We start from the raw sequence: 14,423 nt of genomic DNA, 5'->3' as shown, positions 1-14,423 counted from the left end.
GCTTATGCAAAATGTCCTTTAAGACCTGAAGGAATACATACATATACAACATGAAAATAAAAGGTTGTTCCATGGGCCAACTATGATGAAGAAAGAGCTCCCTTAGAGATTCCCATGTTGACCACTTATTTTTCTTCTCAGTGCTTGAAACCTTGCTGATAATGTTTTCTTAAATTTCCACATTTGCCCTTCTTCTTCTTCTGGGATTTGGGCATACCTGAATATTTACCTTAATATGCTTAATGCCATACACTGTCCTTTCTATTCCAATGGCCCATTACGGTAGTCTGTGGTCCAGTATATTGGATTACTCTACTTATTATGTGCTGGATTCTAATTCTGAGGAAAGAAAGCCATTGTCTATGCTGTTTATCTTATTTACTGCCTGTCTAAGCACTGCATAATGCAAAGGGAGATTAGATAACCACTCATGTTAGCTATTCCAGCTGTCCATGACCTCTCAAATCCTATCTGCTTTTTGCAAGTTCCTTCTTATGTCATTCAGCACATCAACTTTATAATGGCCTCTGTGAAAACTACCATTTTCAGTTAGCTTCCTAGTTCCCAATTCTCCCAATCTATCTTCCAGTTTAATGATTCTCTTTTCAGCTGTGTCTAATCTGCTGTTAAATCTGTTTATTGAGTTGTTTGCTTTTTATTTCCGCTCTTGCACATTGTTATTTCTAGACATTTATTTTGGTATTCTCTTGGAAGTGCTAGGTCACTTTTCATAGTTTTCTGTTCCCTGAAAATTATTTCTACTTGTCTTTTTTTCCTTTAAGTAGGGTAAGATGTTTTATAAATGTCAGTTTCACAGGTTAGTTTCTACTGGTTCTTGCTTAAAGTGCTTTATTTTCTTGTATGTTTAATTTTTGCTGAATAGTACTTATTTTCCTTGAAAAATTATTTATGGCCATTCTCTGTGACCTAGGATGGAAGTGCCTTCTGAAAGAAGATGAAAGAACACAGAAAGAATTCATGTTTGTTTCTACATGGTGCCTAGGGGAGTAGCTAACCTAAATCTCTTTAGTGTTTGTTTGTTTATTTTTGATTTGGTTTGGTTTTTTAATGTCTCTAAACCACTAATGTATACAATATCTCATTTTAAGAATACAATTTCTTGTGAGATCAGTTTTGCAGCAGCCTTTTTGGGAAAACTTTTTTCCTATTTGAGAATCAAAGAAATTTTCTTTGTAGGCCCTATCATAAAGACAATGTTAAGATTACTTCTAATTTTTCTTTATCCTAATTTTGAACCCTTTGGGGCACCTGTTTAATGGTCAAATGACCTCCTATTAGACTTTCTGATTTAAATTAACTTAGACTTTCATTTTTATCTGTCCCATGGGGCCATCAAAATTGAAGTTCAAATTTGCCAGGATTGGTAAACAATGGCTTCAGTGCTCTACTTACCTCTGTGAATTCGAGATTCCCCTTAGAGTTTGGCCTGATAATTACACGCTATCTTGTATCTTCATTATTTTTAAAAGGTTTTGTGTTTCTATTTTATCCAGTACTTTAGTTGTTGTCTCAGAAGAGTTACTGAGTTCCTACTGGATATATTTGAACATTTTAAACTATTTTTCTGAAAAACACATTCAGTGATACCCAGACCTGGCCCTGCATCTGGTTAACATGAAATTTTTACTCTTAATCTCCTGGAGAAAGTAGCCAATCAACGTCTAAAAATGAAGTGGCTCATTTGTTGTTTGGGGACACTCCATAGCCTTACACTCATAGCAACTAGATAGAAAAATATCAGGTAGGGATGGCAAAACCTTCTTCTATAATCTAAAGACCTTCTAGTTGTCAAATGTATGTATGATATCCTTGTAAGCTAAATTTAGCACCTAGAGCTCCAGTTTCTCTCTAAGATGTGTAAAAACTCATCTAGCTTGACAGTTCCCTGTTGGCTGCACCTCTGAGAAGTCAATTATTCTCAACAATGCCAATTTTAATTTATCCACTCTAAATTACTCCTGAATTTCTATGTGTATTTTTAATAGAAGGTATAATACCAAATTTAATCACTAATGGCTTTCTGGACAGTGGTATAAAATCTGACCCTTGGTCATCAAATTGCCTAAGGGAACAGATGTTTTGATTATAATATATTTTTGCTAAGAAATAAGTATAAGATCAATTATTCTTTATTTTATCCCCAGGACTTATAGTAGCACTGGGCCAGGCACAATGAATGACAATTAATAAAGGTTGAATAAATTAATTAACCCGTGGTAGATTAGTTGCAAAAAAAAAATGGCACTAATTCTTCACAGCCTTCATGTATTTTTATAATGTGACTTTGCAGATCTTGCCATGAAGAAGCCATGTCTCTTCTCTATCCCTGAATCTGGGCTGGTCTTAAGATAGGCCTCACCTAAGAGAGTGAGTTACTCTGTTATTCCAGGTCCCAGATTAGGCCTCTTTTTTTTTTTTTTGGAATCCTGTTAACACCATGAGACTTTACGCCTTTGCTAGCCTGTTGGAGGAAGAGAAACCTCATAAAGCAGAGTTGACCTCATTTTCCCAGCTGAAGAACCAAACATACGATAGAGCCCAACCAGGATCAGTTCAGCCACCTAACCAAGCAGCAGCTGACAGCACAGCTGAGTGAGCCCAGCTAAGGTAGCAGAGCTGGCCCAAAGCAGTGGAACTTTCTAGCCAATCTGCAAACTTGTAAGCATTAATGAATGATTTTTTTGTTGTTGTTTTAGCCACTAAATTTTGGAGTGGTTCATTTATAGCAGTAACTAACTTGCACAAAATCATTGTTACAAACCCTCCTGGGGTGTTTTAGAAGAAAGGACACCAGGTTGGGAATCAGAAGTCTTCAATTCCAGTTCATTCTCTGCCATGAGTTTGCTGGTCTTGCACAAAACATGCCTTCTCTGCGCCTTAGATTTGAGATTCCTTTGAGTTCTAATCTTATTTTTCATGTGAAATCTCCCAAAATGTTTTACTCAGCATTCCTGCCATCCGTCATGATATAGTGAGAAAAGTTTATTTATTTTTTGTATACTTGAGCATTTATTGAGTCTCCAAAGAATTTGCTTGCATATCAAGTATTGGAAATTCTAGAAAATTGAGCTGATGTATTCTTACTCTAAGCCTTCTCTGAAAGCATATTTTTAGAATGAATTCTTATTGGGAGCTTTCTGTGATTTGTGTTTTCTTTTGTTTTTGTTATGGTATTCTCAAAGCAGAAGTCAAACAAACAAAATCTATTAAAATAAATATCCTTGTTAATCAAGGCTTCAGTGAACTTTGTTCTTTTTCGTCCTCCCAAAAAGGAACACAAAACAGAGATTTAATAATGGAACAAAAATATCACTCAAAAAAAGAAAGCAAGCACTCCAATATTCATCTGATTTTTACTAATTGTTTATAATATTGGAGTAGAGATAATTGTACCTCATAGCCCTCAATTCTGAAAACTATAATGGATTCATATATAATGGACTCAAGTACACAAATATGTGCTTATACAAGGGGAGCCCATGTGACAATGATTCTTAATAGTGGAGATTAGGGATCTCTTAGAAATTCTGATGAAAACTAAGAACCTTGATTCAGAAAATCATACAAATGTAAACATTCACATAGTAGACTTTTTCATGATTTTTGCCTCCTCAGCACTTTATAAACACTGCTTTGTTTTGTTTTGTTTTGTTTTTTGCGGCGGAGTCTCACTCTGTCGTCTAGGCTGGAGTGCAGTGGCACGATCCCACCTCCCATGTTCAAGTGATTCTCCTGCCTCAGCCTCCTGAGTAGCTGGGATTACAGGCATGCACCACCATGCCCAGATAATTTTTGTATTTTTAGTAGAGATGGGATTTTACCATGTTAGCCAGGCTGGTCTTGAACTCCTGACCTCAGGTGATCTGCCCGCCTCAGCCTCCCAAAGTGCTGGGATTACAGGCGTGAGCCCCCATGCCTGGCCTAAACACTTTTCTTATGTTTGAGATTTTTTTTCCCTTCTTAATCTGCATACCTCCAGAGTAGAAACTAATAATTCACTTCCCGTGGTTGCAGCTATGACACAGACACATGGTCCAGGATCAACTATTCAGGTAGACACACATAGGACATCTATTTGAAAGCAAATTATATTCAGAAGCATGCATTCACAGATCCACTCTGGCTAGGATGGAGATGAAGACATTGAGATTTCAGACACAGCAGGGAGTGGGCAGAGATACTGGTATATCATGGTGCATGGCATCTAAGTGAGGTGCAGCAACGCTGTTCAGGAGTTGGGGCATCAGAGTATTCCCTGAAGTATTGTGCAGTGTAACTTTACAGATGTTCCTAGCTGTACAACTTTCAAGCCTGATTCTTAGACCCTTTCAGAGATTCTGGGAATCATCTGATGCCCTTCAATAAATGCTAAACTATATGTGCAACAGAGAACTCTGACCAATATATGCATATAAAAAAACAAACAGAGTTTGCACTTAATTTCAAGATTTTTACAAGATCTTCTGAAGATTATGCATGGCTTAGCTCTCAGAATACATAGATGCTTATTTGTTATGTTGTCAGTGGAGAGGTGATGAGGAATGATGTTGCATAAGGCTTCTTGGTACAGAAGAATTAACACTGAATAGAGTAAGCAGTCTTAGCCCTAGTCTTGGCTTTGCTACTGTTTACCTAGTCATTGCACACTAAGTATCTATGTCCCCTGTCCTGAATCTGGACAGGATTGTGACCATTAGAATAAGGTGGCAGTGGGGCTGTGTGACTTCCAAGGCTAAGTCAAACAAGACAACAGATACAGCTTCTGCCCTGTAGCTTGGGACACCCTGAGCCACCATACAAAAAGCCTGAAGAGGCCTCTATGCTGTGAGCAAGCCCAGACCATACAGAACAGCCGTGTGAGGTGCCCCAGGTGAGAGACTCAGCTGAGGTGCCAGCTGAAAGCCAGTAACAACTGCCACATACAACTCTATAACTTCTCATGCAAATTGATATATGAGCCCAGGACATCAGGTATCACCCAGGACTGTCTTGGGAAAACTGATGTATGGTCACCCTTTTGAGCATCTACTCTGAGCTAAGCACTTGTGCCTTCCTTTACCTCTGTGAACTCCTTAAAATGGGGTGAGGGTTGTTGAACTAGTAGATATCACAGATCATAGCACTGCAAGGACAAGGCAAGTAACAAAAACACATGAGACAGCTGAATTTGAGTAACAGAACATGTCAAGGACTTCAGCAAACTGAAAAACACACACGAAGTCTAGAGGGAACAGATATTCAGCTCCCATATATATTATCAGAAAGCAATGTAGGCACAATATTTCCTGATACTCTGATTTTTTTTTTCAAAAGAAGTTAAAAATATATTTTTTTCTATTTAAATTTAAAACTTTCTAGATAATTTTTAAGGTAGTCTTTGTGGGTTGGAGGATTTCAGTGGACTCTCCAGGCTAACAGGTCAAAATAAATCAATTAATGTAAATACCCCATGGTCACTCTTAGGTATCTGCTAATCCTGGCTCTCCAGCAGGCTCACTTTGGGGAGCGCTGTCATTTTTGTTAGAGGGTAAACCACTTCTATAAAAAGCCACTCTTTTGTCTCAGAATTCTAGATTGAAGATAATTAAAGCTCCCCTTCTCCCCTTTTGTTTTATCTTGTGTGAAGAAGTTTTAAACTATTATGTTCAGTCATATAAAAATCCACCCAGGTGCAGAAAAAAAAAAATACCAGTCATGAACTCTGTGTATTAGTCAGCTATTATTATAAAAATGTTATGTAACAAATATCCAAATAACTTACAACAAGCATTAATATCACAGGCATATATTTTGGGGCTGGCTAATCTAGGCTGGGCTCAGTTGGATGGCTCTGCTTTAGGCTGTGAGGCAGCTAAACTATGGCTTACATTCAGGTCTCCTTCCTCTGTGTCTCTTCTGAGATTCAGGGAGAAATAGCAGCATCTATCCAGCAGCAACTCTCCTCACAGCAGATCATCAGAAGGCAAGAGCCAAGCCTAACTGAACAAGTTCAACTAAGGCTTCTGTTTGCCTCACATCTGCTAATATATCACTGACCAAAGCAAGTCACAAAGTCAAGCACACCCTCAAATGGCCAAGAAGGACACTCCACCAGCAACAGAAAGGGGAAAGAAGTGAATGCTTACTGAAATTAACCCAAACTCTCGTATCCTACATGTCTTTTTGAAAAGCTGGGTTCCTTTCTAAATCATCCCCAAACAACCTCTCTCCCAGGCTTCACTGGCTCCCCATGAAGCTGCTGGGCTCTGGGACGTCACCCTAAGTGGATTTTGGCCTGCTGTGAGGGAAACACGTGGTGAGTGGAAGCAAATGCTGAAGATTTGGAACTCTCAGGACAAGTGCTCTAAATTAGGAACAAAGCATTCCATGGACTACGTCAAAACTTTAAAAATAAGCCTTGCTCCATACACAGCTAATGACCTTGCTGAAGACATTAAAAAATGCCTCATTTAAGATGGTTAAGTAATTACCCAGGAGGAGTGACCATAAGGTTTTTCCATCCCATCTGTGCCCTGCCTCTAAGCCCTCTCTTTCCCTTCATTGCCATAGGTCCTGGTTCCCATGCAGGCTGTTCTAATGTAAGACAGCAACCTAATGTAAGAAATCTACAAATCAATGGTGCCTTTGGGTGGTTTATTTGCTAAGAATATTGCTTTATTTACTCTGCTCTTTTGATGCCTTCTAAGGAGAAAGAAGCCAACTACTGTGACAGTGAGTATTTCTTTAAGTCTGAGCCATAGGGGACCAGGGCATAGAGAATACCTAAAATGCTCTCTGACCACAAACTCCTTTAAAATATTACTTTTTAAAGGAACCATGGGACAAGGTGAACATGCTGCAAATTCAAGCCTGAATAAATAAACAACCCCACATATTACCTGATGTTTTGTAGGAGATGCAAGAACCAGGGTGCACGAAAAACCTAGGAAGTATATATTGGTCGAAAGTGGACTGAGATAGTAGGATGGACTGACCCAGGTTCTCAGGTTTCTTATTTACTGTGTAACTCAAGATAATTAGGCTTCCTCATGGTCAATCTTGGTACATGGTTACACTCCAAAGAAACACAAGTGTCTCATCAAACAAACCAACCAAGAAATATGAAAATCTTCCACAAAGACTCAAAGAGATGTCAAAGATAGAGGCAAATTTTATTGCATAACACGACACACTCCTCTTCCCTATCTTCTTGAAGTCCTACATCTCACAGCAACGATTTAATCAAATTTATTCCTTTCAATTATTCCCATTTGTTTCTCCAAAAATTGTTTTTTTTTTTTTAAAAAAATACATAGGGCCAACCACAATGGCTAACACCTGTAAACTCAACACTTTGGGAGGCCAAGGCAGAAGGATTGCTTGAGACCCGGAATTTGAGACTAGTCTGGGCAATACGGCAAGACCTTATCTCTACCAAAAATGAAATACTTAGCTGGGCGTGTTGGTGCATGATTCCTAGGTACTCAGGAGGCTGAGGCAGGATGATCACTTGAGACCAGGAAGTAGAGGCCACAGTGAGCTATGATTGCACCACTGCACTTCAGCCTGAGCAACAGAGCAAGACCCACTTGAAGAGGGGAAAAAAGGAAAAACAGAGCAAACTGGGACCTAAACAGATACACAAGGGATGCACTGAAAGGTAAAGAGTCAGTGAATGTGTATCAGTAGAATGTATGCCTTGGTCACACGTGCTAGGGTCAATTTCCTTACCTCAGACAAGCACTGGCTCTCACATTGGGTCCAGAGTTCTCATGGCTGGATGTTGTATTCAAAGCCACGCTCCAGTTAAAAAAATAGAATGGAGGCCTAAAGGCTTTGGTTCAAATCCCAGTTCCATCACTTTACTGGCTGTTTGCATTTGGACGTTTCTTCAACTATAAAACAGGAATTTTAAAAATCCTACCTTAAGGTATCATCATTAGGATTAAATGATATCATGGAAATGAAACCTGGACACAAGTGGGGATTTGACAAGCCTGTGTGAATTCTGAACAACAGTGAGGTTTAGAAAGTGCTTTGATCACCTAGATAGGCCATTTTTCAAATTTCTCTTTTATTTGTATTCATCCCCTAAAATTATATTAAGGCTTCCTTACTGCTGTGGACTGAATGCTCCACAGCCTGCCACAAATTCACACATTGCAACCTAAATCCCCAATGTGATGGTATTTGGAGGTCAGGACTTTGGGAGAAAATTCAGTCATAAGAGTGGAGCCCTCATGGTAGGACTTGTGCCACTATAAGAGGCACGATAGAGATGATCTCTCTCAGCCAAGGTGAGAATACAACAGGAAGGTGCCATCGGCGAACCAGGAAGTGTACCCTCACCAGACACCAAATCTGCTGGCACCTGGATCCTGGAATCCATCCCAGTCTCCAAAACTATGAGAAATAAACATTAGTCATTTAAGCCAGTCTATGGTATTTTATTATAAAACCCTGAGCTGAATAAGACAAACTCACATACTGCCAGTCCACTGAAATGTCTTTGAATTTCTGTAGGTAGGACATCCAGCCTTGGTTTCTTTTCCATGTATGATGAGGACAAGTTAGGTACAAAGATGATGGAGGATGACTTGGGATACTCTAGATGATCCTTTCTCAGGAAAGAATGGTAAATCCCAAGGAACCAGGTACCTGTTCTCTGAGACACTTCATCCACTCTTCATTCCCATTCATACGTTTGCCCTGTTGGTGGCTTTTATAAACTTTATTGAGCTTTAGTTTGTCTCTGCCTGCCTTTATTGACTACCTAAACAGTGCTTGAAACATCTGGTCCCCTGAGAGCTTTTATCAAGCTCTGTGGAGTACAGATTAGGTTTTCATTTGTCCAATTGCTTGTCAAATTCAAAAGAAGGTCTTCTAAACTGAGGGGATTCAGGACAGCTGCATGGGCTCATCTGTGAGCACCCACTGAGAGGGTAAAGGAGGTTGAAATTAAGCTGTGAGTCATGATACTGGGTTGAAGCTTGGTGAGAGGGATGTCTTCTTTGTAACTCAGCTGCCTGGCGGAAATGCTTTCTTTTAATCTGGTAATTCTCACAAAGGTCCTGTAGGGCTGGCTGCAGTCCTAAGGACTTTTAGTACACCTTCTGGTTGTTCATCCGAGAAAATTGAGATTGGAACTTATCAGAACTCCTTAGAGGGAAGATATTACTATATGGACAGATCTATAATTGCTTTCAAGGCTTTTCATGGAAGCTATTGTCTATCCAAGAGAGAAAAAACTCAGCTAATGTCCACAGTCCAAGCTAACATATTAAGTAAAGGGCCTCAAGGAAAGAAAAAGAAATACATGCCACTTAAACACTACAAAAGTTAGTCTTCACAGGGATTCAAGTTGTCAAGAATTGATGGTTTCATTCCATTCACTTAAATTATTTAACAAAACAAGAGTTTTGACTTCTTCACACTATTAGACATTCTCCTCTATTAAGACAATAGCCATCTGCTGGAGTCATATGTTTACTAGGACAAGAATTTTTGGTGGGGGTGTGGTGGTTCACACCTGTAATCTTAGCACTTTGGGAGGCTGAGGCAGGCGGGAGTTTCAGACCAGCCTGGCCAACATGGCAAAATCCCATCCCTACTAAAAATACAAAAATTAGCTGGGCATGGTGGCATGTGCCTATAGTCCTAGTTATTTGGGAGACTGAGGCACAAGAATTACTTGAACTTGGGAGCGGAAGGTTGCAAGGAGCTAAGATTGAGCCACTGCACTCCAGCCTGGGCAACAGAGTGAGAATCTATCTAAAAAAAAAAATATTATTTCTCATTCTACACCTGCATTATGACCATTTCAATATATGTTTGTAAACTGAAATGTCTTCTCAGGCTTTATAATGAGTCAAACTCTTCTTTAATATAGAAAGAAAACTTCAGCAAAGAGATCTGTTATCAAAGTTGCCACATTCCTTAGAAATTTATGTTTGCTTCTTGCACTAGAGTCTGAATCCCCATCTCCCACCACAGAGTGTGGACATTACCCTGATTCTTTTCCAGTGCCTGATATAAGATGGACACTAAATAAATGCTTCCTGTTTTAATGAATGAATAAGCTAAAGTTATGTGATTACTTTGTCTTTATTTTCAAACCTTGATGTGAAATTTGTTCTATGTTGGTCTGGCAGGAAAGTTTTCTTTAATGCCGGAATTCTCACATAATATAAGTTATAGTATATTCCATATACTGTATAATAGTATATGTTACATATTATTATCCTATATAATAACATGCTATTATTATAATACAATAATAATAAGGAGTATATTCTTGTTGGATGAAAAATGTTATATGTATACACACATATTTGAATGTATGCTTTATGTTATACTCTTCATACATAATACACTTTATCACACACACACACACACACACACACACACACACATATATATATATGAAGATTTTCTGTTACTTCATCGTGATCCCTAACAAATAAATAGCCTTGTCTAGCCATTGTTAGGAATTGGGAAGTAGACAGAATTTCTCATTGCTTTCAATTGATGAGACAGATGTCCCAAGTATTGTCTTTCCTGTTCAGGTAGACATAACCTGGTAAATGTATGCATTTTAACATAATAAGGATGCTTCTCTAGACCCATTTTCCTCAAAGTGTGGTCCATAGACATCATCTGTGAGCTTGATAGAAGTGTAGAATATTGCCCCTATCCTAGATCTACTGAATTAGAATCCACATTTTAATAACATTCTGGGTTAGAAGAACATAGTTAAACCAAAGTTTGGAGACCTCAAGGACTGCTCAACTATACCATGGGAGGTAGTCAATGCCTAAGACAAGGAAGTCCCTACCACCCCTCCCAGGTCCTGCATCTTCCTCCTTGAATTTGCAATAGATAGGAGGCCAAACCCATCCTCTTCTCTCAGAACTGGTGACTGGGGCAAATATGTGCTTTAAATGGAATGAATAATAAAATATTGACGCTTCATGAATTTGTGAAATGATTTCATCCTATGTTTGTTTTCTGGGCTTGTCAGCCTGGGCTCTCTTTCTTAGAATGAAGTCACTATTTATCTTGCTCTTAGGCTCGACCTTGCACAGACTGCTTATGAACATTTAGTTTTAGTGTTTTCTAAAGATGATGACGATAATGATAATGACAGTGATGGTAATGATATGCTGAGAGTGCTTCAAATGCCTCCTCCTAATCATTCTCAACAATCTGCTTAGAATTCTAAGTAACCAGTGATTTTCAAACCAAGACCTGCAGAGGCCTAGGCGCTGGGTCACTGCAAGGGGAGAGGAAGGCAGGAGGTAGGATGGCTGAGTGGCATGGCTGACCCACAGGGATTGAGGTTAAGATCCAGAGGATGAGGGACACAAACCCAAGCATCTTTACTTTCATCTGCTCTTACATATTAAAGCCTAGCAAAGCCATTTTTTTAACTTAAATTTCTTAGGACCTAATATTCTCCTATTAAAGCAACCTAGATTACTACTGTAATCCATAATTAGTATATAATATCTTGAAATATTTAATATTCATATTTTCCTGGGAAGGAAAGAGAAACATTTAAGAGAATAAAAAATTACATTTTGGCTTGAAGCATGTTTTTCAATCCACGGAGGCTGATAGGCTTTGTTTGCACATTTCAAATTCAGACTTAGGTTTTAGTAATACCATGAGATGTTATGATGAGGGAAATCCAATACTGACAACATTTAAAAAGTTTAAAGGCCCTGAATTCTTTGAAAGAACCTGGAACACACAACCAAGAAATGTCATGGAAGAGTCTCCTTGTATGGGTACATTCTGGGCAGGGTGATGAAAAGAAAAAAATCTCCTTGGAATGTGTTAAATTCAATTTAGTCTGGAGTTAAAGGAATGGGCTAGATACTCAATAGTGACCTGATCTATTACAATAATTCTACACTTCAGAGTTTACTTTTGAATTCCTGAGGTAGAAATCCATTTCAGTTGAGAACTGAAAAACTGGCAAATTAATTGTATTGACAACGAACCCAAATTTACAATCTTTCCATTGTCCATTCCTTTTGCCATCACTTATATTCATAATCTTGTCAATCCTTAGAAACACACTGAAATAAGAAAGAACAGGAATTATGTTCATTTCAAAATTGTTCTTAGGTGTGTGTGTGGCAGACTATATTTTCCAAAGACAACCAGCAGATCTTGCTCCTACAGTGTGATGGTGACACAACTTCCATCTAGTAGGGGACTTATGTCCTTTTCCCTTGAACCTGGGCAGACCTTTTGTGACTGCCTTGATCAACAGGGTATGGAGGGAGTGACACTGTGAGATTTTCAAGAACAGGTCAAAAAATACTGGCACTCAATTCTACCTTGGTCTCCTTGACCACTAGCTCTTGTGAATGCACTTGCCATGCTCTGAGGCAGTCCAAACCATGTGGGGAGACCACATGTAAGTATCCCAGCTCACAACCTCAGTGGAGCTTCCAGCCAACAACCAGCATCTACCACCAGACATGTTCTCAGGAAGCCTTTACATGACTCCAGTGTCAGTCACAGTTTGACTGTAGCCTATAGAGGAAGAAAAATATCATTTCCTTCTACCCATCTTAGGTTATTGGCTGAAGGCCTTGTAACAAAAGACAGATGAACAAGAGAAAAACATGCATTTTTATGTAATATAAGTTTTACACGTCATGGGAGCCTTCATTAGGAAATGAAGACTAGTGAAAGCAGCTAAACATGGGTGTTTGTATAGTAGGTTTGGTGAAGAATGGAAAGTCATGGAGAAATATGACAGGGTAAAAAGAAGAGTCTGAGCTAACTGGAGAAAACGGCAAGATGTGTTTTTTCAGATTCTTGTTGGCATCCCTTATCTTCTAGGTAAAGATGTTCCGTTCTCTGGGTACAGGGAGGGCACCTCTCACATGAGGGTCTTATGACCTGCTTCAAGGGAGAAGGGTAGGGCAAGGTCAGAGAGACCTTCCTGAACTTGCTGTTTCTCAAATTATTTCAGCTTAAAATGTTTAATATGCCAAGGTGCCATATTTTGGAATAGCATGTCACAAACTCCATCAAGATCCATGACATACCCCACCAAGTTGAACCCCAGTCAACTCTCAAAACCACGAGAGATAAGAAGAAAATGCTTAGAGTTGGTTTAAGCTATTGATTTTGGAGTGATTTATTACACAGCAAAAGAAAAGTTAACACTTTGTTAACTAGGGCAGAAGACCTAGTGATCCTGAATGGTCAACTAAATTTTCTTCCCTGAATAATTAGCTCATCATTAGAAGTAGCTGGTATTAATTTTAGGCCGTAATAGCCTTCATTTCCTAAGGGAGCTGCTGGACTTAGTTTATAAACCAAACACATCACTCTACCTTCAAAACTAGCACCTGTTTCCAACTTTCCTACTGCTATTAATGACACCAATTTTCCAGGCTCTTCAGGATCCACTCTGTCTAGAAATGTCTCCATTTTCAGCATACTAACCACTCAGTTATCAAGGTCTTTTGATACTTTATATTTGCAATGTCTTCTAAATTCAGATACCAAAATTTCTCTAGCGACTTTCAGCCTGTTAACCTCCTGCCTCCACATCCCCAGTCCTACCACCAGAATAGCCTTTTTACAGATTACGTTTATCATGTCATTCTATTGCCCCCCAAATCCCTTCTCCTGCAAACAGTTCCACTACTTAAACTAGTGTTGCAGACTAATATACTGATAGGGGCTAATCAAGTAATGGGAATGAGTAAATTAGGGCAGGTATAAGACAATAGTGAGTGGTGGGAATTGCAGCAAACTAGATTATGCATTTCTCGTCTAAGAGAAGTAGAATCGCCCAGGTCATAATTGTTCTCAAAGAGAAATGCAGGCCCATATTTCACATCATATGATTTTTTTCAAGGGAAGATGGCATATTTCTATGAGATATCACCCATCACATGTTGGCATCTGAGTCAGTTCATTTTTACTGTGTAATATACCACTCCAAAACGTAACTTAAGGCAGCAAACTTTTACATAGTGACTGATTCTACAGATTAGAAATTTGGGCTGGGCTCAACTGGGTAGTTTTTCTGATCTTAGCAGGGCTTCCTTTTAGATCTGTGGGTTTTTACTACTTTGGATTGGGGAAGGGATCAGTTCTTTTAGGAAAGGGTCAGCCATGAGAGCTTGTCTTTGCTCCATAAGTCTCTCATGCTCCAGCAGACTAGCCTGGCTTTATTCATACAGCAGAGTCAAGATTCCAAAAATAATTGGAAATAGGCAAGGCCTTTTGAAGCCTAAGCTTGAAACTAGCACAGCATCATTTCCTCTGCATTCTACTGTGCAAAGCAAATCGCAAGGCTAGTTCTGATTCACCTAGTGGAAAAATTGACTACATCTATTGAGGGGAGAAGATAAAAAGTTACATTGTAGAGGGAATGGATATTGAAAGGA

This window comes from Macaca fascicularis, chromosome 10, assembly GCF_037993035.2.
Source record: "Macaca fascicularis isolate 582-1 chromosome 10, T2T-MFA8v1.1".
Classification (NCBI taxonomy): Eukaryota; Metazoa; Chordata; class Mammalia; order Primates; family Cercopithecidae; genus Macaca; species Macaca fascicularis.
Note: the sequence above shows the minus strand (reverse complement) of the source record.